Source organism: Oryctolagus cuniculus, chromosome 10 (genome assembly GCF_051225735.1).
Source record: "Oryctolagus cuniculus isolate XC-2025 breed Fujian yellow rabbit chromosome 10, ASM5122573v1, whole genome shotgun sequence".
Taxonomy (NCBI): domain Eukaryota; kingdom Metazoa; phylum Chordata; class Mammalia; order Lagomorpha; family Leporidae; genus Oryctolagus; species Oryctolagus cuniculus.
This window is the reverse complement of record NC_142876.1, coordinates 113,995,767-114,020,675: the sequence shown is the minus strand read 5'-3', so window position 1 is coordinate 114,020,675 and position 24,909 is coordinate 113,995,767. Positions and strand designations below refer to the sequence as shown.

The 24,909-nt window shown below is 56.0% G+C and overlaps 1 protein-coding gene and 1 pseudogene across 3 annotated transcripts in view; both read right to left on the bottom strand.

Moving 5' to 3' along the window:
* The window catches only part of LOC138846706 (uncharacterized), a 480,670-nt gene that overhangs the window by 377,487 nt on the left and 78,274 nt on the right, over nucleotides 1–24,909 (bottom strand). The gene's annotated exons all lie outside the window — the stretch shown is intronic.
* Nucleotides 10,670–12,901, bottom strand: LOC149124432 (tubulin alpha-3 chain-like; annotated as a pseudogene). Its single transcript, XR_016215169.1, has 3 exons — nucleotides 12,677–12,901; nucleotides 11,745–11,925; nucleotides 10,670–11,484 (listed from the first exon to the last, which is right to left on the bottom strand). The product of XR_016215169.1 is annotated as a tubulin alpha-3 chain-like (transcript).

Genomic DNA, 24,909 nt, shown 5'->3' with positions numbered 1-24,909 from the left:
AACCCATATGGGAGCCAGCTTGAGTCCCGGCTGCTCCACTTCCCATCCAGCTCTCTGCTGTGGCCTGGGAAGGCAGTAGAAGATGGCCCAAGTCCTTGGGCCCCTGCACCTGTGTGGGAGATCAGGAAGAAGCTCCTGGCTCCTGCCTTCGGATCGGCACAGCTCTGGCTATTGGGGCCAGTTGAGGAGCGAACCAGCAGATGGAAGACCTCTCTCTGTGGGGCTGGGATGCCAGCACTGCAGGCGGAGGCTTTAACTCACTATGCCACAGCCACAGCACCGGCCCCAGCTTACTTATTGGGGCCTGCGCAGTGGCCCAGTGGGTTAACGCCCTGGCCTGAGGCACCGGCATCCCATAAGGGCGCTGGTTCTAGTCCCAGCTGCTCCTCTTTCAATCAAGCTCTCTGCTATGGCCTGGGAAAGCAGTAGAAGGACTTGGGCCCCTGCACCTGTGTGGAAGGCATAGAAGAAGCTCCTGGATCCTGGCTTTGGATCGGCACAGCTCTGGCCATTGTGGCCATCTGGGGAGTGAACCAGCAGATGGAAGACCTCTCTCTCTCTCTCTCTCTCTCTTTCTCTCTCTCTCTGTCTCTGCCTCTCCTCAGTCTGTTTAACTCTGACTTTCAAATAAATAAATAAATCTTTAAAAAAAGGGGGGGGGAATTATTTATTTATCAAAAGGTAGAGTGACAGTGAAAGAGAGAGAGACAAATCCTTCATCTACCGGTTGATTCCCCAAAAGTCCTTGAGATCCAGTTCTATGCCAAGCCAAGGTCAGGAACCAGAATTCCAACTGTGGCTCCGATGCGGGAGCAGTGGCCCACATATTGGGGCCGTCTTCCACTGCTTTCCCAGGCCTGTTAGCAGAGAGCTGGATCCGAAGCTGAGCAGCTGGGACTCAAACCGGCTCTCCACTATGGGATGCCATTATTGCAAGTGGCTGCTTACCCTGCTGTAGCACCACCCTGGCCCCTACACTTTAAATTCTAATTTCCATGATCTTTTTGAAGTCCTCTCCTACCCATGTGAATGTGTCCTTGTTTAGAGACTTCAGAGAAGCAGGCCACGCCCTCAGCTCCTCTGACAGCCCTCATGTTCCTGGAGCTCCCATCCCTCCACAAGGGAGGGAAACCACGGAGAACTGAAGACAGGGGAGGGTGAGCCCGTGTGCGCAGGGGCGAGTGTGGGCCGGGGCTGAGACTTGCTGTCGCTCCTACAGAATGTCTGCGACCGGGGAATTCACAGGGGGAAGAGTCTGACTAGGGCTCCTGGGCTGCATCCTGGGGAGCCCCAAGCACATCAGCGCTCCCCACCAGGCCCTCTTGCTGATCCTGGCCACAGTGGACAGCAGAAGGCAAGCGTGTGCAGGTGGACGAGAGCAGAGCAAGCCAAGGAAGCGGAACTCGCCTTAGCACAAGCTTCCACCAGCCCAGTCCTGCCATAGCAAGAACTCACGTGTGGGGCAGGTGCTGGGGCACAGCGGGTTCCACTGCTGCTTAGGATGTGGGCATCCCAGATCAGAAAGCCTAGAGTCCTGTCCCACTGCTGCTTCCTGGCCAGCTTCCGGCCAGCCCCAGCTGTGCTCCCCTGTGTGGGGGAGGTGAACTTGCAGCTGCAAGACTTCCCTCACCATATGGGCACCGGTTCTAGACCCAGCCGCTCCTCTTCTGATCTAGCTCTCTGCTATGGCCTGGGAGAGTAGTAGAAGATGGCCCAGGTCCTTGGGCCCCTGCACCCACATGCGAGACCCTGAAGAAGCTCCTGGCTTCGGATCAATGCAGCTCCAGCTCTTGTGGCCATCTGGGGAGCGAACCAGCAGGTGGAAGACCTCTTGCTCTCTGACTCTGTTAATGCTTCTCTGTAACTCTGGTTTTCAAATAAATTTAAAAAAATAAATGGAAGGAGGCCCTCGAGGGAGGGAGACTGGGGCAGGAGGTGGCAGAGGCAGCAGGGTGGGAGAGGGTGTGTGCGGGGAAGCCAGGGACAGAAGGGAGCTGGGCTCCCCTGGGGCGTCTGCTGTGGAGCGCAGGCACTGGAAGTGATGGAGAAGTCGTGCACGACCCCTGCCTTTTGACAAGGCTGCACTTCTCTGTGTGTCCCGGTTCTGTTCTCCCCACGGGAAGACAAGGACCTGGGCGTCTCTCCCAGTCCAGCCAGGGCCCTCGACCCTCAAAGAGCAGAATGTGGTCAAATGCCAAGTAGGTGTTTAGAGACAACTGGTCTACCCCGTGCTCCCTAGCCTTCAGGGCCATGAGTGCAAGAGAGAAGCAGAGGACCTGCGCTCTAGCCTGCCCTCCACACTGGCACTGGGTGTCCTGCAGTTCCCATAGTCACAGCAGCCGGTCGTCAAGGTCCCAGCAAGGTGCAAGAGGCTGAGCTGGCCCAGGGCTCCAGAGGCCCTGTGTGGCGCTTTCTCCCCTTGCCCAGGCAGGGTTTCCACTGGTTCTGCACCTTCCCTGCACCCCGGCATGGGCCCGTGGTCATGTCCCCGGAAAGAGAGGGAGATGGAGCCAACCCCAGTGTTAACCCAGGGCTGGACTTGGCCAACATCAACACACACCCACGTGCACCCTCTGCAACTGCAGGTCATGCAAGCTGTGGCCTGGGAGGGGCGGGGAGGGAACACACCCACCATGGGGGAGGACAGGCCACCTCCCGTGCCACTGGGGGCACGGAGCAGGTATAAAGGGGCCCCGCGGTCAGAGCGGCTGTACCTGCACCATGAAGCCTGTTGCTTGCCTGGCACTGCTCAGTGCTGCCTGGCTCCTGATCTCCGTTGCCAGTAGGTGCCAGCCACAGACGCCTGGACTGGGGGTGCTCTGGGGGCAGGGGCCAGCTTTCCAGGGCAGTGCTGGCTCCCAGGGCGGGTGAAGGGATGCACCTGCCGTGACCCATGCCTTCTGTTTCTCTTCAGATTGTGACATCTGCCGGCTGTGCAGACAGCTGTTTATGAATTTCTGTCAGGACCCTCCGATGAGTATATTTCCTATGTGCAAAATTACTAAAGTGATCCAGTAGTGCTGCAAAACGCCCTGGCAATGAAGCAGTGCGTTGATGGGAAACTGACAGTGGAGGATAAGGGGCACAAGATCAGTGCCGTGGTGAGTCCAGCCGGGCCTGGCCTGACACCGGCTCCTTCCAGGGCCCTGGGGAGGGGGCACTCCTCGTGCCCACCACAGCCCGGCCTGGGAATCTGTGGGAAGAACCTCCGGATGAGGATGCAGAGTTGCGGGCTGCCACCCCCGCGGTGCGGGCAAGTACAGGAAGGGAGACTGCGTGCACCTGGATCCCTGGGCTCCATGGCCATTCAGCTCCCCCAGGCAGGCCTGAGACCCTCCAGGGCCGCTGTCCCCACGGCAGCCCTGCCTCTTGTGTCAGACCTCAGCTCTGGCCTCCCTGATCAGAGCTTCTCCAGCGCCAGAGCCTGAAAATTCTTCAAGCCGTGGGCGCTGGGTGCTGCCTGCCTTCAAATCCCACTAACTCACCCTGACCCCTCGGGTGCCCTCCTCCACCCCAGACCTCATGTTTCCTTCTCCCTGTACCCCAAAGGGCCATCTGGGGCTCCTGAGCATGGAACCAGGCCTCCAACAGCCCTTCCTGTCCTCCCGGGCCTGGCGGCGGCTGGGGAAAAACCAGACCGAACCCTGACTGCAGGTGAGCACAGGTGGGGATGGGCACTGCTAGGCTGCAAGTGTACCAGAGACAGAAGGGGCCAGCGGACTGGGGTCTGTGTGTTCCTGGAGGCCCCCGGTGGCCCTGCCGCCTTGCCAGGCCTTCTGTGTAGCCCCTGCCTGTCCCAGCCTCACCTGCACCCCCCACAGAGAACCTCCTCCTCATTCCTCATCAAGGGAGGGATTTTTACGAGAGATTCTCAGGCACCCGGGTGCAGGAGAGGATCTGCCTTTAGCTGCCCAGATCCAGTGCCAGGCTGCAGCTCCTCCCCAGGAAGTGCCCTGTGCCTGCGCCCTGCAGGTGTCTCTAGGCCCCGGCCTCACCAGGTGTCCCGACTTCTCTTTGCAGAATAAAATCTTCTCAGATCCTCTTTGTTAAGGGAGCCCTCCCGGCCAGAAGACCCTGGGCCGTCCCGCGCCTACGTGGTCAGCAGGTGCAGCCCCACCTGCTGCCTGCCGGCCTCACATTGGAGGAGGCAACAATAAAAGCCCGCATTGCACAGTCTGCTCAGTGCTGGACCGGACACCGGGCGTGGGTGTGGGAGGCGGGTGGTGCAGCGGGGCCGGCTGCCATGACTGCCAGTGGCGGCTGGATCCAGGGCTGTCCGTGTTGTTCCTGCAGGGGTGCAGTGTGGGGCGGGGTGGGTGGGGGTGTGATCTCCATCGCCGTGGCCGAGATGCTCAGGGCACATGCGTCACCAACCAGGCGTAGCCGGCCAGCCACCTTCAGAGCGGCAGGGAGAGTCCCAGCATCACCGTGAGCACACTGCGGCTCAGAGCCGGGGCGCGTGCCCAAGACTGCACAGCAGCTGCCACTCTGCTGCCCCGCCCTCTGCAGGGAGACCTACTCGGCTACTCAGTGTGAGGCCGTGCACGGTGGCAGTGGTGCCCACCTGTAGATGGATATGAGACCTCCCACCTCCAGGCCCAAGGGACATAAGGGGTGCGAAGAGGTCCCTGACCGGACAGGAAGACCTAAAGGTCAGGGGGCATGAACGCCCCTGGCCATGATCCAGCAATCCTCTCTCCTGCCTCAGCTGGTCCCAGTGCCAACCCCCAACTGTGGACGCAGCTGTGACCCCGCAAACACACCCCGTGTGGGGTCTCCCGCACAGTGGGCCCAGGATCTGGGTGTCTGTGGTGGCTCAGCCCTGTGGTCATGATGCTGCCGCCTGTCTCAGGCCCCCCGCACGCCTGTCTTTGCCCTCTGAGCCTGGATCTGCCACCTGCCCCCTGCTTTGACACAACTCACTGAGGGCATTCGGCACAGGGCTGTCTGGGGAGGAGCATCTGTGACATCCTGGTGACCAATGAGCTGCTGGGAGGCCCAGACAGGGTGGAGCGGCCGCTCCTGTTCGCAGGGGCTTGCTGGGTGGGGGGCAGGGTGGGCTGATCCTTTTCCTGTTTCTTCCACACTTGTACCTGGGCTGCCTTCACAGAGAGAATGCGTCAGGATGGGCGCACCAGGCAGCTGTGAAGTCCCGGATTGGGGTGCCCACATCCCCAGTCAGAGGGCCTGGTCCTATTCCCAGCTCCTTGGCTGCAATTCCAGCTCCCCACTAATGCACACCCGGGGGTTCAGGTGGCACCTGCAGGTGGTGGTCCAAGCACTGGGGTTCCATCACCCAGGAGGGAGGGAGACCCAGATGCATTTCCTACCTTTGGCTGGCCCAGCCCTGATTCTGGGAGCCCAGCACTCATCCCTTCCCAGGGCCCCACCCCATCTCACCTAGCAACCTCCTACTCTGCCCGCCTCTTAAAGGTCCCACAGCCCTCTTGGTGCCACAAACTCTGTCTAAAGCACTTACCCCAGGGGAGACCTGCTCTTTGTGTTCACTGAGCTCCCTCCACAGAGCAGCAATGGGGGACCCCTGCCTCTGCAGGAGTGAAAGGGAGCCCAGGGGACAGGAGGGCTTGGGGACTAGAGACCCCCTCGTTACCCCACCTGTGGGACCCTGGGGCTGTGTCCCACCACACCCCGTCCGACAGATGCAAATCTATGTGCAGTGAGGACACAGGCGACACCAGGTGTCTTGGTCCACTCTGCTGCTGTGACAGAATCCCACAGACTGGGGCGATATGCAAGCCACACGAGCTGATTGGCTCACGGCTCTGGAGGGCCTTCCTGCTGCCTCCAACACGTTGGCCAACATCCCATGGGGGTGCAGGGAGAGGCGGGTAGAGTCAAGATGTAGAGAGAAAGAGGGAGAAAAGTAGAGGAACTTGCTTTTATTTTGAACTTTAATTTTTATTGTTTAAAGATTTATTTATTTTAAGGCCTCAGCCACTGGCCACTGCAGGCCTCTGGTGAGGGGAACAGTGGATGGAAGCAACCACCCCCCCAGATCCACGAATTAAACATTTGTAGCAACACCTTGATAGTAAGGAAACATTTGTAGCAACAACAATGGGAACTCACTCCTGTGCACCCTAAGCCACCCCAGGAGGCCAGCGTCAGTCCATGCAGGAGCTGGGTTGGGGCCCATGCACCCATGCTCCCTGCACACGGACTCTGGGGAACAAACCTCCCCCCCAGTGAAGGAAAGTGCAATGTGGAGAACACTAAGCCTAGGCATCTGGAGTTTGAACTCAGGCAGAGAAAGGAAAACGCATGAGCATCCTCCACCCAATTAGGAATATTTGACTGCTGAAGCTGAGTGGTCCCCATTCAGCACTCGCTGTGTTATTTTACAGCACTTTGTGAATCTCCAAAAGAGTTTACAATGCAATTTAAAAGCGGAGACGCTGAGTGGGGAGGGGGAATAAAAGAATCAGTTAAAACCCAAGTGTTGCTGGACAGCATCTCTGGACATGACACAGAGCTGGCTGGCCCAGCCCTGATTCTGGGAGCCCAGCACTCATCCCTTCCCAGGGCCCCACCCCATCTCACCTAGCAACCTCCTACTCTGCTCGCCTCTTAAAGGTCCCACAGCCCTCTTGGTGCCACAAACTCTGTCTAAAGCACTTACCCCAGGGGAGACCTGCTCTTTGTGTTCACTGAGCTCCCTCCACAGAGAAGCAATGGGGGACCCCTGCCTCTGCAGGAGTGAAAGGGAGCCCAGGGGATGGGAGGGCTGTGCACTCATTCACACTCCACAGAGGAGGCCAGCAGGTGTGTGGGTGACCAGGGCCCTGCACCATGTGGTCTCCACCCAGGGCAGAGGAAGTGGGCAGAGAGGCAGAGCAGTGGGCCCTTGAAGGGAAAAGAACTGACTGTGGCCCCAAGGTGGCATCCTAGGGGCAGTGTGGGGCCTGGGACCAAGGAGGTGCTGGGGGAGGGCTGAGCCACTTTCCCAGGGGGAGCAACCTTGCGATCAGCACCCCGGGGAGCCACGGGCCTGTGGCTACTCCTGCCTGCAGCCTAACGCGTGCTGTCCCTGTCCTGATGGTCAGCAGCAGCCCGGTGTTACCAGCATGCTGCTCAGGTGCTGGTGCCTAGGAATTCTCAGTGCTCTGTGCCTGAAGCCCTGGCCCGTGTCCAGGACAGGGCCCTGGTTCCCACTCTGGACAGGCTGGGCCATGCTCCCCTGCCCTCCATCCCAGAGGACCCCCTGTGTCCACCTCCTACAACTCCAGGGAAGAAGGGCTGGAACAGAGCAGGAGGGGCAGCAGAGGGTGGCAGTGCTGGGGTGGGGCCTGTGGTAGGACAGGAGGCTGCACCCCCGGGAGTCTCAGTTCAGGTCATGGCAGGGGCAGCCCCGGAGTGTGGGGACAGGTCTATGTGGGGCTCCCTATGCGACCTTGTGTTCAAAGAAAGAGGCTTTCACAGTTGGGCTGTAATACAATTGCAGAGGCAGAAAGGAGGGGTGAGAGGTGCCGGTTGCCTGGGACTTGGGGCCGTTACGGCCGGTAGCAGAGGGCCCTGGCACCCCTGGTTCCGGGGCAGTTCTGCCAGAGCCCTGCCCTCTCACCTGGGCCCTGGGGAGAACACAGGCCCCACTTCTGGTGACCTTTAATGAAGCCAGGCCTGAGGACCCTGAGCCCTGCTACAGCAGAGCCACTTGGGGTTGGCTGGCAGACTTCTGTGATATCACAGTCACTGAGATGCGCACTCTAGGCTGGGAGGCGACCAGAGGCCAGTAGTGCGTCTAGGCAGGAGGCACATTTGGTAGAATCGCATGGATTCTCGATGGAGGTGAGTGGGACTTGCTCTCTGCATGAGCTGTGGCGTGGGGAAGGTCCCGCCTAGGTGGGTGGCCCTGGTCTCCCAGGCCGGTTTCCATGGCAGAGCTCTGAGTGGTGCCCCTGTGTGTAGAGCGTGATTACAGTCATCTCATTCGTCCCGCTCTGCTGGTCACCAGTGTCGAATGGGCCTTGGTGTGAGTCTGAGTCTGGACACGGGTTCAAGAATAGGTGTCGGGTCAGCTGGTATCAGGTGGGACAGGGAGGCCAGCTCTGAGAGCCCCAGAGATGCAGGAGCTGAGAGCATGTCAGGGAGCCCCATAGACTTGGGCTCCCTGGAAGACTCCTGGCTACCAGGCTGGGGGAGGAGCATCCTTTCCGAGGGCAAGGGAGGCAAGGTGGGGGCTGTCCTTCCCCACCGTCCCTAGTCCCTGAGCTCTGCACAAGTCATCCTCCAGGGACCCAGCCACCAGGTTCCCGCCTGTCTGGCTGTGTGGCTGCCCCCCCTCTGACCAGGGGGACAGCCCTCAGGGCAGCATTCCCGTGGGCTCCCCGGTGCTGGCTCCCATGTGCGTGTGTGTCTTACAGATTGGATGTGAATGCCTTGAGGTCCCGGAGGGCCCAGGAGCGAGCAGCGCTCATCATGAAATATGAGCAGGTACGGGCCAGGGTGCTGGGGGAGGAGGTGGGGCCCTGCCTCAAGGACTGTGCCTGTGAGAGCCAGACCCCGCCTCCCTGGGGACACGGGGAGAGGGGGCAGGCAGACAGCTCCCCCAGTGACTTCTTATCCGGGTCCCCTCTCGGCTGTAGGGATGCCGAGGAGTAGCACTGTTGGAGACTGAAGAAGAGGACGATGAGGGCGGCTGCCTCGTCCCTGACAGGCTTGGGTTCCTGCAGTGAGTCCTCCGCACCCCAGCTCACCCCAGGGCGGGACTGGGGTCAGAAACCCCAACATGAGGCGGCACACCTGTCCCCGGGCCCCGACCTTGAGCCCAGCTGTGGTCACAGGCAGGCACTGGTCAGCATTTGGCCAGAGCCGAGTGACTCTGGGACTCAGGACTGCAGGCAGAGACAGAGCTGGACGTGGGTAAGCACTGGGCACTCTTACTCTGAGGCCTCTGTTTCTGTTAAGTAGAGGGGGTGGCTTGCGGGTCCCCATGCTCCCAGGCAACACAGCCTGGCCATCGCCACTCCAGAGCTGTGTCCACAGGGTTGGGGCACCAGCCTAGCATGTGGGCAGTTGTCCAGCAGGTGCCTGGCTTCAGGGCCAGGCTCAAGGCTTACGAAGACCTAGTCTGAAGGATGGCCAGGGATGTGGTCTCTGTGGCTCTGAACCTGCTTGTGGGCTCCCGCAGTACAGACCACAGGGAGGGTGCAGCTTATAGCCCTGCCCCCGGGTCTGTGCTGGCAGGAGTGGGGCCTGGGGCAGGAAGCAGACTTGGAAGCTGTTCCCACAGATGCAGGGAGAGAGGCCCCGTGGCTGGAGGGTGGGCTCCGGTGACCTGGAGGGATGGAGCCATCTTGGGCTGTCTCTGGCATGACTCAGCAGCCCACCTTAGCATGGGGATAAGGGCTTCTGCCTCCATGTTGTGCTAGAACCTGGAGAATAAGTAGGAGCAGAGTGGTGGAGAGATGGCCAGGGTCTGGCTGACAGAGGAGGGGTGAGGTGGGGCGCATGAACCTCAGGAGGCCAGGGCACGGGGGGAGGGTGGGCGGTGGGGGACCCTGAGTGGTGTGGGGGTCCCAGGTGCCTCGAGCCCCAGGTGCACACTCACAGCACTGAGCATCTCTCAGGAAGGTCACTCGGACTCGGTCAGTTCCAGGGTGATGTCCTGGGCAGAGCTGATGTGGGATATAGGTGTCTCAGCCCTGGGCAGCCTGGCCCTGCTCAGCACAGCCACCCCACAACCGCTGTGGGGGGCTGCCACACACCCACGAAGGTGGACCTCTGACAGGCCTGGAGCCCCCACTGGCAGCAAGAGACCCTGCCTGGCCCTGGGCTCCCTGTGCTCATGGTCACCAGCCCCTCCCTTCCCGTCTCCGTTCCCTGGGCTGAGAGGATGAAGCTGGTCCTTCCCTGCCCCACTAGGGAGGTCGCGGTGCCTGTTGTGGTCCTGTCCTCACCTCTCCGCCTCCCTTGCTTTCCAGTGAGCAGAAGTTGCCCCAAGACAGCACCCCGGGGGCAAGGGGGCACCACAGATGGCTGCAATGGCCGGAGCTGGGATGACCTGAAGCCAGGAGACAGGAGCTTCATCCGTTTCTCCCACGCGGATGCAGGAGCCCTAGGGCTTGGGGCATCGTCCACAGCTTTCCCAGACCACAGCAGAGAGCTGGATCAGAAGTGGAGCAGCTGGGAGTTGAAATGATCTCCATATGAGATGCTGGCACTGCAGACAGCTGCTTTAGCCGCTACACCACAGCGTCAGCCCATGCTCCACTTCTAATCCAGATTCCTGCTAATGTGCCTGGGAAAGCAGCAGATGGCCCAAGTCCCTGGGCCCCTGCACCCATGTGGGAGACCTGGAAGAAGCTCCTGGCTCTGGAAGAGCCCACCTCTGGCAGCTGTGGCCATTTGGGGAGTGAACCAGCAGATGGAAGACCGCTCTCTCTCTCTACCTCTGCCTCTCTGTAACTCTGCCTTTCAAATAAATAAAATACATCTTGAAAGAAAAAAATAGGTCATCTGTGTCAAGCTGTCATCAAGGGGCTGAGAGCGTCTAACAAGTGGTGGGTGATCAGAGGAAGCACAGCCATCCACATGGGAAAAGGCAGACACACTGCTCTGGGTTTCTCATGTCATTTTCCATCTGGATGATTCTGGAACTCGAAACTCCCCCAATACATGGGAACTCATCAGAGCTTACAAATGTGGAATCCATAGTTTTGTCTATGGGGAAAATCATTGTGGACAAGGTTAAAAACCAAAGGGCATGAAGATGCAAACCAGGTGTGTCAGGGCACGCAGCCTGCTAATCACAGTATGCCTTCTCCCGGAGGTCTGCTGCCCGCTGATGGGGTGACACCTCCCAACGCTCAGGCCTACCTTAAAGCTGGTCGGGCATCAGTCCACAAACTGGATGGTGAGCTTGGTCTTGATGGTGGTGATGGCCGCATTGACGTCCATCGGGACCATATCACCCCTGTACAGCATGCAGCAGGCCATGTACTTGCCATGGCAAGGGTTACACTTCATCTGATTGGCCGGCTCGAAGCAGGCATTGGTGATCTTGGCCACGGACAGCTGCTCGTGGTAGGCCTTCTCCGCCAAGATGACCGGGGCGTAGGTGGCCAGCGGGAAGTGGATGCGGGGGTACAGCACCAGGCTGGTCTGGAACTCTGTCAAGTCCACGTTCAGGGCCCTGTCAAATTGCAGGGAGGCCGTGATGGACGACACGATCTGCCTGATCAGGCGGTTGAGGCTGGTGTACGTGGGACGCTCGATGTCCAGGTTGCGCTGATAGCTTCATTGTCCACCATGAAGGCACAGTCGGAATATTCCAGGGTCGTGTGGGTGGTCAGGATGGAGTTGTACGGCTCCACCACGGCCGTGGAAACCTGCGGCGCTGGGTGGATGGCAAACTCCAGCTTGGACTTCTTGCCATAGTGCACCGACAGCTGCTCCATGAGCAGAGATGCGAACCCGGAGCCGGTGCCACCCCCAAAGCTGTGGAAGATGAAGAAGCCCTGCAGCCTGCGAGAAACCACACAGCGTGAGCCGGGTCCGGGCAGGCCGTGCCGCCCACCTGCCCCCCACCAGGCTCACTTCTCTCGGCCTCTGCAAGTTAACACAGACTCAGACCGTCTGCGGTGAACACGTGTTAGAGCAGAAGCAAAGAAGCACACGATAAGACCCACAGTGAGTCGCACATGCACCCTCCACAGAGGCCTCTGCAGACCAGGTCGGGCTCCTGATCCTGGCCTGAGTGTTGGGGAGCCACCTCCCCTGCCAACCCAAGGCTATGCGGGACGAGGGCGCCCCTTACCAGTTTGCGGATGCGGTCCAGCACCAGGTCCACGATCTCCTTGCCGATGGTGTAATGGCCCCTGGCGTAATTGTTGGCCGCGTCTTCCTTCCCGGTGATCAGCTGCTCCAGGTGGAACAGCTGCCTGTACGTGCCCGTGCGCACTTCGTCTGCAGAGAGACCAGGGAGGCCGGGGCCTGCTGTACTCACCAAGACGGCGCGGCCGGCCCCTGCTCAGTTCCACAAAGCACACGCTGTGCCCTGTAGCCCCCACGGGCGCAAGTGTCTCAGAAAACGTCTGTGATGCAAAACCACCCTTGCACTTCGTGGATCTCAGCGGGTGAGGTCAACTCACCGAAGGAATCCCAGAGTTCCCTGCTGCGGTGAAGGGAGAGCAGCTCTCACCCCTCACACGGGGACCGATTTGTTTCAAGGAATAATTTAAAACTGGGCAGTGCCTAGGTCAGTGTGGCTTTGGCTGGGCAGTCCTGTCGGGGTTGCCCAGGTGCTCTGGGCCTCCCAGGCTGTGACACTGTTGTCCCCTGGCACACCCATCTCTCTGCAGCTCTCCTTCACACGACCTTGGGCTCTAAGCTGGGAGAACCACACGAATGCTCTACGCTGACCTTGTCATGTGGGAGATGCACCAGCACACAGAGCACGGCGGCAGGGAGGGAACCAGCACACACGGGGTCTGCAGAAGCCACCCGACCAAGGCTGAGGCAGCCCCCGGCACATCTCTCCGCAGCCCACCGTGTGCCGGCAGAGCAGCTGTGGGTCAGGGGTTGCCGAGTCGCACAGTCAGACTGCGCATCGTGAACCTTTCAGTTCTCACTCGACAACAGCATGGGCTCCTACAGCTGTTCTCTCTGCAGGGGAGCCCACACCGGGCATCCCACCCTCTGGTACCCGAGCACCTACCAACCACCGTGGGCTCCAGGTCCACAAACACGGCTCCGGGCACGTGCTTGCCCACCCCCGTCTCACTGAAGAACGTGTTGAACGAGTCATCACCGCCACCGCCACCGATGGTTTTGTCACTTGGCATCTGACCGTCGGGCTGAATGCCATGTTCAAGGCAGTACAACTCCCAGCAGGCGTTGCCGATCTGGACGCCCGCCTGCGCCACGTGGATAGAGATATACTCGTGCTGGGAACCAGAACATAAACGTAAAACTTGCTCATTGTCAGGCAAGCTGCAGCTACAGGGCATGTGAAACACTTTCACAGTGTATAACGCTTCAGTTTCTAGGGCTTTTTCAACTTTCATTTTCTACAATGGTTAGGTCACCCTTGTATCCTTGCTCACTCTAGCTATTAAGTGCCACAGTTAGCCCTAGAACCTAAATGTTTGCCATCACACAAAAATTACATTATTGTAAAAGTTGGTGGCCAATGAATTCCCGGGGCCAGCACTGTGGCATAGCAGGTAAAGCCGCTGCCTGCAACATCATCTCCCATCCCAGCTGCTCCATTTCCGATTCTGCTCCTTGCTAACAGCCTGGGAAAAGCAGTGGAAGATGACCCAAGTTTGGGCTCCTGTCTCCCTCATAGGAGACCTGGATGAAGCTACTGTCCTGGCTTCAGCCTTGGCTGTTGCAGCCATCTGGGGAATGAACCAACAGATGGAAAATCTCCCTCCCTCTCTTTCTCTCAAATAAACGATCTTTCAAAAAAAATAGATGAACTCATTCTTATGGCCAGCCACAGTAATTCTCTGAATACACAGCATTTGTGAACTGTGCCTGATCAAAAGATAATGTGAATTGGGAGAGAAAGAATGGGCAAGGTCCCACGTGGTCACTATGTGTCTGCCACCTGCCCTCCCACATCCAGTCTGCCGTTTCAATCCCATTGTGTGCTTTGGGAGGCTGACATATGTGGTCAGCATCAGAGGGAGTCCCTGGCCTCTGGCCTCATGCAGGCAGCAGCAGCCGACTGGACAGCGTGGTCAGGGGCCTGGTCCCTGGCTCCCTCCCTACATACTGGCTGGGACTCACTGAGAACCTTTATCAAAGCCCCAGTCTTTAGCATTTGGCACTCTTCATACAGCTGCCTTCTCAACTGCTAGTAACTACTTCCTCCTCCGACCTCTTCAAGCCCAGGAGTGCAACGGCTCCCAGGCATGAGGCATGCTGGGACCCAGAACTGTCCTTTGATGCTTTCTTATGACTCTTAATTAACTTATTTTTATTTATTTGAAAGGCAGAGATGAGAAACATCTTCCATCCACTGGTTCATCCCCCAAAAGCCTCCAATAGCCAGGGCTGGGCCAGGTGGAATCCAGGATCCAGGACCTCCATTTGGATCTCCTCATGCTGGCCAGAAACCCAAGCATCTGGGCATCACCTACAGCTTCCCAGGTGTAGTAGCAGGAAGCTGGATCAGAAGCACAGACCAGCTTGGACTCAAGCCAGGCACTCCAGCGTGGGACATGAATGTCCTAACTGGTATCGTCAGCCCAAGAATAAATGCCTGCCCTCATGGTTTAACCCTATCCATATCTATGCTGCTTAGCTTCTCCTCAAGGCACCCATTTTGAATGGACCATCTGTTTCCTGCCAGGAGCCTGACTGGACATACACTAGCGATTTATTCAATTTTATTTTATTTTTAAAATGCTTTTATTTATTTGAAAGAGAGAAAGTTACACAGAGAGAGGAGAGGCAGAGATAAAGAGAGGTCTTCCATCCACTGGTTCACCCCCCAGATGGCTGCAGCGGCCAGAGCTAGGCTGATCCGAAGCCAGGAGCTTCTTCTGGGTCTCAGACCTACACAGGTACAGGGGCCCATGGATTTGGGCCATCTTCTGCTGTTTTCCTAGGCCATTGCAGAGAGCTGGATCAGAAGTAGAGCAGCCAGGTCTCGAACTAGCGCCCATACAGGATGTTGGCACTGAAGAGGGTGGCTGGTTACCCGCCATACCACAGTACCGGCCCCATTTTAAAAAATCTTTATTTGGAAGGCAGAAGAGGGACAGAAACAGAGAACAGAGGTAGATCTTCCATCCACTTGTTCACTCTCCAAATGCCTGCAACAGCCAGGGCTGGGAGGCAGGCAAAGCCAGGAGCCCGGAACTCAATTCACATCTCCCTTGTGCAAGGCACTGACGGAAGTACTTGAGACATCTGCTGCCTCCAGGGAGTGCATTAGCACGAAGCTGGAATTGAAAGCTCAGGCAGGACTCAAACCCAGACACTAATATGGAATGTGGGTGTCCCAAGTAACATCTTAATTGCTGGATCAAATATCCACCCCGACTTGTGGATATTGTAAACCACAAATACTCATAGAGATCACATCAAATTTGAGGTGCTCACCCATTCAATTCTAATCTACAATCCTAAGAACTTGAAGTCCTATTTCCTACTGTATTTGCAACAAATATCAGAGTCTGCAGAGGCATTCAAATATCAACATAATGCAATACTCTCAGAAGGAAGCATTTTTTTAAAGTAGAAAGAATTTTTTTAAAAAACAATGTCTATCTACCTGAAAGACACGGAGAACAAAGAGAGATCTTCCATTCACTTGTTCACTCCCCAAATGGCTGCAACAGCCAGGGCAGGGCCAGGCCAAAGCCAGGAGCCAGGAACTGCATGCTGGTCTCCCACATGGGTGGCCGCAGCCCAAGAACTTGGACCATCTTCCACTGGTTTCCCAGGCTGATTAGCAGAGAGCTGAGCAGCCAGAACTTGAACTGGTGGCTCCAGTATGGGGTGCTGGGGTTATTAGTGGAAACTGAACCCACTGTGCCATGCCAGCCCACAGAAAGCTCTCCAATACAAAGGAACTCACTCCTCCAAGGGAGGAATCCACCAACATTCAGAGAAAAACCCTTTTGAGTCCACTTAACATCACCATTTTGAATCCATATTACTTTTTAAATAACTTACTCATTTATCTCTAAGGCAGAGTTAAGAGAGAGAGGAAAAGACAGATTATTTTGCCTTACACTTAAATCCAGGTACCGTGTATTTCACAAGGTGCCTTATTTGGCATTCTACTCAGCTTGCCCCAGTAACATCAAAGTAAGATCTGTGACATCCATAAATCCCCAATTTCTTCATTTATAAAATGGGGATGGAGAACAGCCATTTCCATCTCTAATCAGAGCATCCGAGAAAATTATTCTTTGCTTTCAAGACAGTCACTATAAATTATCATTGCGACCCTCACCTGGGTCAATTTTAGATTTTACTTTATAGTTTTTATTTGTTAGAGATTTATTTATTTATTTGAAAGGCACAGTCGAGAGAGAGAGGGAGAAAAAGAAAGTGAGCTTCCATCTGCTGGCGTACTCCCCAAAATGCCTGAAATGGCCAGGGGTGGGTCAGACTAAAGCCAGGAGCTTCAGCCAGGTGCCCCACGTGGGTGCAGGGGCCCAAGCACTTGGGCCATCTTCTACTGCTTTCCCAGGCCATTACCAGGGAGGTGGATCAGAAGTGGAGCACCCAGGACTAGATGGTGCCAGTGTTGGCTTCTTTATTTTTTAAAAAAGTATTTATTTGAAAAGGCAGACAGAAAGATATAGGTATTTATTTGAAAGGCAGTTAGAGAGAAGGATTTGGTTCACACCCCAAATGGCTGCCACATCTAAGACTGAGCTAAGCCAAAGCCAGGAGCCAGGAACTTTATTCCAGGTATCCCACATGGGTAGCTGGAATACTTGGGCCATCCTCTGCTGCCTTCCCAGGGGGGTGCCAGTTTGAGTCCCAGCTGCTCCACTTCCAATCCGGCTCTCTGCTGCGGCCTGGGAGGGCGGTGAAAGATGGCCCAAGTGCTTTGGCCCCTGCACTTGTGTGGGAGACCTGGAGGAGGCTCCTGGCTCTGGATTGGCGCAGCTCCAGCCATTGTGGCCATCTGGGGAGTGAACCAGCGGATGGAAGACCTCTCTCTCTCTCTCTCTCTCTGCCTCTCTTTCAAATAAATAAATAAATCTTTAAAAAGAATTTACTGAAGGGGCCAGGATTGTGGCATAATGCGTAAGCTACCGCCTGAAATTCCAGCATCCCATCTGGGCACTGGTTCGAGTCCCAGCTGCTCCACTGTTGATTAGCTCCCTGCTAATGCGCCTGGGAAAGCAGTGAAGATGGCCCAAGTCCTTAGGCCCCTGCTACCCATGTAGGAGACTCGGATGAAGCTCCTAGTTCCTGGCTTCCACCTGGCCCAGACATGGCTGTTGCGGCCTTTTGGGGAGCAAACCAGTGGATGGAAGATCTCTATCTTTCCCTTTCTCTCCCTGTAAGTCTGTGTTTCAACTAAATAACTCTTTTTTAAAAATTTATTTGAAATTAGACACAAGAGACAGTGAACTCCCATATCCTGGTTCACTCCACAACTGCCTAGGAGCCAGAAACTCAATCCAGATCTCCCATGTGGACAGCAGGAGTCCAGTTACCTCTCAGGGTTTGCATGAGTCAGGATTCAGCAGTCAGAAGCCAGAACTGGGTATAGAACCTGTATACTCTGATGTGGGACACGAGCTTGTTAACCGGCATCTTAACTGCTAAACACTCACCCTCCAATTGTACATTTCTTTAGTAAGCTCTCATGTCAATAAAAACCATTTCCAGGGCAGGCATCTGGCACAGTGCTACTAAAAGGGATGCTCACATCCCATTATCCGAGTTCCTGATTTGAGTCCCCGCGACACTGCTAATCCAGCTTCCCACCACTCTGCACCCTGGGAGGCTGCCAAGTGACAGCTCAAGTACCTGGGTCCCTGCCACCCATGTGGCAGTTCCCGACTGAGTTCCAGGCTCTGGGGCTTGGCCTGCCCTATCCCTGGCTGTCGCTGCGATTTGGGAGTGAACTAACAGAGGGAACGTTTCTCTCTTCTCTGCTATGGAGAGAACACTGCTGGGACTGTTTGAGTGCAAGCTGACAAACTAGGATTATTCAGACTTGGGTAGTTATTTAGGATCCCATGTGCTGCTTTTAAATGAGTAGCTTTTTACTTTAAAGATTTATTTATTTATACAGAGAGGTAGATGCGAAGAGAGAGGTCTTCCATCTGCTGGTTCACTCCCCAAATGGCCAAAACAGCTGGAACTGGGCCAATCCAAAGCCAGGAGCTTCTTCTGGGTCACCCAGTGGGTGCAGGGGCCCAAGGACTTGGGCCATCTTCTGCTTTCCCAGCCATAGCAGAGAGCTGGATCGGAACTGGAACAGCCAGGAATAGAACCAGCACCCATATGGAATGCCAGCACTGCAGGAGGAGGCTTTACCTGCTATGCTCAGTGCCGCCCAATGAATAAGCTTTTTAAAAGCTTCTCAAGGGCCGGCGCTGTGGCTCACTTGGCTAATCCTCCGCCTTCGGTGCCGGAATCCCATATGGGCACCGGGTTCTAGTCCTGGTTGCTCCTCTTCCAGTGCAGCTCTCTGCTGTGGCCCAGGAGAGCAGGGGAGGATGGCCCAGGTGCTTGGGCGCCTACACCCGTATCGGAGACCAGGAGGAAGCACCTGGCTCCTGGCTTCAGATCGGCATAGCTCCGGCCATAGCGGCCATTTGGGGGGTGAATCAACGGAAGGAAGACCTTTCTCTCTGTCTCTCCCTCTCACTGTCTCTAACTCTACCTGTCAAATAAATAAATAAAAAATCTTTTAAAAAAAGAAAAAAGCGTCTCAACGGTGGGCATTTGACACTGGTTAAGATGCCACTTGGCTTCCCATATCCAAATGTCTGGGTTTGAGTTTTGGCTCTGCTCCCAACTCCAGCTTCCTGGGAGGCAGCAGGGGACGGCTCAAGTACTCTGTCTCCTGATGCACAAGAGGGAGACCGGCTGCCACCACAAGGCTCCAACTTCAGGCTTCAGGCATGGCCCAGCAGCCTTGTCGCGGCCATTTGGGGAGTGAACCAGCAAACGGAAGATCTTTTCTTTCAAACAAAATGGAGAATACAACTTTTTAGAACTTCTCAGTTGGATTTTTGTTTTAAAAGACCTGGAAAAAGGCAGAATTAGAGCGAGATTTTGCATCTGCTGCTTCACTCGCAAAATGGCTGCAATGGCCAGGCTGGGCCAGGCCGAAGCCAGGAGCCTGGAACTACCTGGGCAGGACTTGGGCCACCTTCCACTGTCTTCCCAGCGCATGGGCAGGGAGCTGGATCGGCAGTGGAGCAGCCACGACCGGAAGCGGCGCTCACCGAGGCTGCCAGTCCCAAGGCGGGGCGGCCTACCCGCCGGCGCCACCACAGCAGCCGCTCAGTGGAAATTTCCAATAGGAGAAACAGCCATGGCTACATGCACAAAGGCACTTCGGGCCCCTCTAGGAGCAGGGATAAGCGCCCTCCAGGCTTCAGAGCCCACTGCTACTTCCAGAGACTGGCAACCCTGATCCTGCCTAACTCCATCAGCGCCACGGGCATCGCTTTTTTTTTTTTTTTTTTTTGACAGGCAGAGTGGACAGTAAGAGAGAGAGACAGAGAGAAAGGTCTTCCTTTGCCGTTGGTTCACCCTCCAATGGCCGCTGCGGCCGGCACACCGCGCTGATCCGATGGCAGGAGCCAGGTGCTTCTCCTGGTCTCCCATGGGGTGCAGGGCCCAAGCACCTGGGCCATCCTCCACTGCACTCCCTGGCCACAGCAGAGAGCTGGCCTGGAAGAGGGGCAACCGGGACAGAATCCGGCGCCCCGACCGGGACTAGAACCCGGTGTGCCAGCACCACAGGCAGAGGATTAGCCTAGTGAGCACGGCACAGGCTGGGCATCACTTTTAAAAAATAAAAAATTCTCTCCCTCTCCCCACCCGGCTGCGTCGGGCGCTTAGCCACCGACTCCCAGGGCAATCCGCCTTCATCCGGTCACCGCTGCCCTCAGACCCGAGAGCACCATGGACGCCCTGGGCCGCCCGCGTCCTGCCCCGGCCTCCTTCCCACCCTCCTCTCTGGCCGCCCCAAGTGGCGGGCTGTTCCGCCCGCCGGCCTGGGCCCGTCCCCGGGACCCTACCACGGTGAACTTCACCGCTGCCGCCTGACGCCGCTACTGGACTTCAACTGCCTCAGGAGCAAGCAGCCACCAGGGCGCACGCGCGCCCAACCGCCCATAGCTGCCTCGCGCTGCCATGGATTCGCTGGGGGGCAGTCATTGGTCCGGAGTCTCTCAAGGAGGGCCAAGGCTCCGGATCCTGCTTCCTATTGGGTGATGCTCAGCCAGCGGATCTGGGGCGCCTTCTCATTGGGTGTGGGTTTGGCGGGAAGGGCGTGGAGTGGCTGACGGCTGCACAGACCCGACGGTGAGGGCGGAAGCGCTGTGGTGGAGCTTGGGGCATTGGGGGGCACCCAAGCCCCAGCTGTGCGAATGACTGCAGTAGGAGGAAGTGGGCTGTCCACCCGCTCCCCAGGCACCCTAGGGCTGTTCGCCTCCACGCTCCTCGTTCGGTCTTTGCAGACATGGCCGCCTCCAAGAGGTCTACTTCCCTGTCGACCCAGTCCTGGCACCCTGCTCTGTTTTCTCCCAGCAGGAAAGCCATTCCCATTCAGCACTCAGGAGACCGGCAGGGTTTGATTGCTGCTTTAGTGTGAAGGAATGAGTTTCCCGGCCACAGGAGCGGGAGGGTACCTCCTACTCCCAGAAGATGGGATGGGGTGGGATCGAGTGCCCGCTTTGGTGGACTTTGGAAAAATTGTCAGGTTTTTTCCAATCTTACGGATCATCTTAAATTTATTTATTTATTTTTTAATTTGACAGAGTTAGACAGTGAGAGAGAGAAAGGTCTTCTTTCCGTTGGTTCACTCCCCAAATGGCCGCCACGGCTGGTGCTGCGCCGATCCAAAGCCAGGAGCTTCCTCCGGGTCTCCCATGTGGGTGCAGGGGCCCAAGGAGCTGGGCCATCCTCCACTGCACTCCCGGGCCACAGCAGAGAGCTTGACCAGATGAGGAGCAACGAGGACTAGAACCAGGCAGCCATATGGGATGCCGGCACTGCAGGCAGAGGATTAACCAAGGGAGCCACGGCGCCGGCCCCAGGCAGAGACTTAACTACTTGAGCCATAACCTACTGCATCCCAGGATCACATTAGCAGGCAGCTGGATTGGAAGCAGAGTAGCCACGGCGGCCACTGGAGGGTGAACCAGCGGCAAAGGAAGACCTTTCCCTCTGTCTCTCTCTCTCACTGTCCACCCTGCCTGTCAAAAAAAAAAAAAAAAAAAAAGGAAAACTCTCTTTGAATAATGTGTCTCTTCCATTTGTCCTGAACTTTTCTTTCAGTTATGCCACTAATCCACATATTAGGTGGCATCCTCCATCTTTCACCTGATTTTCTCAGGCTGCAGTGACAGAGAACCAGGAACAAAAGTTATTCTGAGGTCGAGTTTTGTCTCCAGGCAGCAGTCAGTGTAAAGGGTTCTGAAGCGGGAAGGAGCTTTGAGAAGAGAAGGAAGAGAAGACATTGCTGGTGGGAGGACAGACGCAGAGGGGTGCGTGATGACAGCAGAGGGAACGGCAAGGCCTTGTCGGCATGGTATATGTACATTTGAAGTGTGAAGAGAAGCCATTAGGCATTTTTTTTTTATTATGGTTCATCTTATTGTTTTATTGAGACCCCTCATCTGTGGGTTCACTCCCCAAATGCCTGCATTGGCTGGCACTAGATCAGGCCAAAACAGGAGCCAGACTCCAGCTGCATCTCCTGCACAGGTGGCTGACACTCAACTGTTTGGGCCATCATCACCTGCTGCCTCCCTGGGTGTGCATTAGCAGGAAGCTGAAATCAGGAGCTGAGCCCGGGCTGGAGCCCAGCACTCTAACACGGGGCACAGTTGTCCCAAGCGGCATTTAACCACTATGCCAAATGTTCACCCTCAACTGGTGACTTTTAATGAGGGCAGTGACTTGACATTGACTTACATTTCAATTGCAAGGTCATTTTTCCAGCTCAATGGAGAATCTATTGTGAGGGAAAGCATAGAAGTGGAGAGGCAAGAGATAATTAACTGGCTTGGCCTAAGTCAGGGGTGGGAACTTTTTTTTTTCTTTTTTGCCAATGGCAAAATGTAGATATGTAGAACATCGTTTGCAAGCCATACAAAGTTATCAACTTAAAAATTAGCCTGCTGGGGACAGCATCATGGTGTGTTGAGGGTAAGGCCACTGTATACGGTGTGGCATCCCATGGGGGCACTGGTTTGAGTTCCAGCATAGGTTGTCCCACACAAAGAAATACCCCTCATGAGTAGGCAATGGCCAGGAGAGAAAAGGGTGGGAGAGGGAAAACACAGAGCTCCCCAGCACCTCCTCCAGTCCTGGTCTGTGGTGACAGAGAGGGAGAATGTATCCCAGCACCTGCTTTTGGGTGGAGTGTGGGTTGGGGTGGTGTAGCCTCTGCAGATATGAAACTACCTGGGCATTATATGTTACCTCCATAAAATCCTAAAATGGAGCCTTATAGACATGTTTCCATGGCAAACTCCCCCCTCAGGTCCTGCATGCTGAAGCAGATGCATCTGGGAAAGGGGGAAGTAGAATAGATTTGATTGACAAGTAGGCTAGAATTACACAGGGGGTGGGGGCTTGTGGCTCCCAGGTACCTCCAGCTCCAGCTATCCTAATTAGCTGCCTGCCTAATCCTATGTCAGGTTACATTCCTGTCTCCTGGCTTCGGGCCAGCCTAGTTCTGGCCATTGCAGGTATATGGGAATGAACCAGCAGGTGGGACCTCCACCTCTCTGCCTCTCAAATAAATTATCCTAATACAAAAATATTGTGAGACCTGGGGGCCAGCGCTGTGGCACAGTGGGTTAAAGCCCTGGCCTGAGGCCAGCGCCGCGGCTGACTAGGCTAATCCTCCGCCTTGCGGCGCCGGCACACTGGGTTCTAGTCCCGGTCGGGGCGCTGGATTCTGTCCCGGTTGCCCCTCTTCCAGGCCAGCTCTCTGCTGTGGCCAGGGAGTGCAGTGGAGGATGGCCCAAGTGCTTGGGCCCTGCACCCCATGGGAGACCAGGAGAAGTACCTGGCTCCTGCCATCGGATCAGCGCAGTGCGCCGGCTGCAGTGGCCATTGGAGGGTGAACCAACGGCAAAAAGGAAGACCTTTCTCTCTGTCTCTGTCTCACTGTCCACTCTGCCTGTCAAAAAAAAAAAAAAGCCCTGGCCTGAAGCGCCGGCATCCCATATGGGTGCCAGTTATAGTCCCGGCTACTCCTCTTCTAATCCAGCTCTCTGCTATGGCCTGGGAAAGCAGTAAGAAGATGGCCCAAGTCCTTGGGCCCCTGCACCCGTGTGAGATGTGGAAGAGGCTCCTGGCTTTGGCTCAGCACAGCTCCGGCCATTGCAGCCATCTGTGGAGTGAACCAGCAGATGGAAGACCTCTCTCCCTGTCTCTACCTCTCTCTGTAACTCTTTCAAATAAATAAATCTTTTAAAAAAATTATGGTGAACCTATTATTTAACTGGTATTGGACTGCTTATTCATAATTTTTTTTTATTTTTCTTTCTCTATTTCTTTTTTTGGACAGGCAGAGTGGACAGTGAGAGAGAGAGAGAGAGAGAGAGAAAGGTCTTCCTTTTTGCCATTGGTTCACCCTCCAATGGCCGCTGCAGCCGGCGCACCACGCTGATCCGATGGCAGGAGCCAGGTGCTTCTTCTGGTCTCCCATGGGGTGCAGGGCCCAAGCACTTGGGCCATCCTCCACTGCCCTCCCTGGTCACAGCAGAGAGCTGGCCTGGAAGAGGGGCAACTGGGACAGAATCCGGCACCCCGACCAGGACTAGAACCTGTTGTGCCGGCGCCGCAAGGTGGAGGATTAGTCTATTGAGCCACAGCGCCGGCCATGCTTATTCATAATTTTCAATATTAATAAGCCTGCGGGCTCTTGCCACATATTCAGAGAAGAATTCTGAATACTGGCTTAAATAGACCAGATAACATGGTAAGTTTTTAAGCTTTTTATTCAGTGAGAATAATGTGCAGGAGAGTGAGGGCTTTATTTAGAGGAGAAAGAGAAGTCTAGAAGACAAATTGGGTTCATACCAGGCAGAGCAGACCAGCAGCAAGCGTACAGGCAGGAGAGCAGAGAGCCAAGGCCAAGGGCAACAAGGCGAACAAGGGCAAACTAGGGAGGGGCCCGCTGTGTCCCAAAGGGGAATGGTTACATAGTCTGATTGGCAGGCGGGCATACAGGTGGGGTCAGGTAGGGGCTTGAGCTCACCCAGGGCATGGTGAAGGCATGGTCTTCCAGCTCACAAATCGAATCGATTTTTATCCTATCTGCCTGCTTACACTAAAATCTCTCCAACCAGTGAGAGGGGAAACAAGGTAAAAGGCAAACAATTCCCTCCTTAAAGGATGTGACCCGGAAGCACTTACCTCCTTCAAAGAGAGAAGAGGGTCTGAGGGCATGCAGTGAGGGACTTGGGTGTCTACAGGTCAGTTAGAGGGGAAGCAACCAACAGAGCTGTGACCAAGGAAGGGGCAAGGAGGAGTGGAATAACCGTACGGTGTGGAGAGGGAAAACTCAGAAATAATGACAGATGCCAAGGCCAGCCTAGTTCTGGGTGTTTCCGGAGGTCATCACCCAAAAGGCTCAGAACAGACAGAGGCCATGATAATGTGAAACAACGTCATTGTTCCTGAGGTTACAGACGGCATCCTAGGCATGGGGCAGGGACACCTGTGCGCTTCCTGCTTCTGCACCTGCGGCCCAGGTAGCTGGAATGCATCAGGTAAGACAGCTGCTGTGAGCACTAGCTGGGCTCTGAAACAATCTAATTTTTTCCATGCGTGAGGACAACCCTCTTATTCGGGGCTGGGGAGCAGGCTATCACAAGTGGGAAGTCAGGTGAGAATCTCCCAGAAGGGATTCCTAGGGGCAGCTTTACTCGGATTAACGACAAAACTGTAGCTCTTCCACAGAGAAAGACCAGTCACATAACTACCGGGACATCTGAACCACCCGTTTAACCCTTAACCCGTTACAGGGAGCAGGGCCAGGAGGCAGGTTCTGCTCTTGGCTCTGGCGCTGACGAGCGGCGTGGGTCTGTTTCCCGGTGTCCTCACTGGCAAAGCCACAGTGTACGCTGATGGACTTCAGCTCGGAGCACTCACTCCTGGCCAGGTAACGCTATCTGTGTTGGGCACCTTTCCCAACTAGACGGCGGCAGCAGACCCCTGTCCCCTGGAGAGGTGACCACCAAAACGGCTTCCAGTCATCAGCAA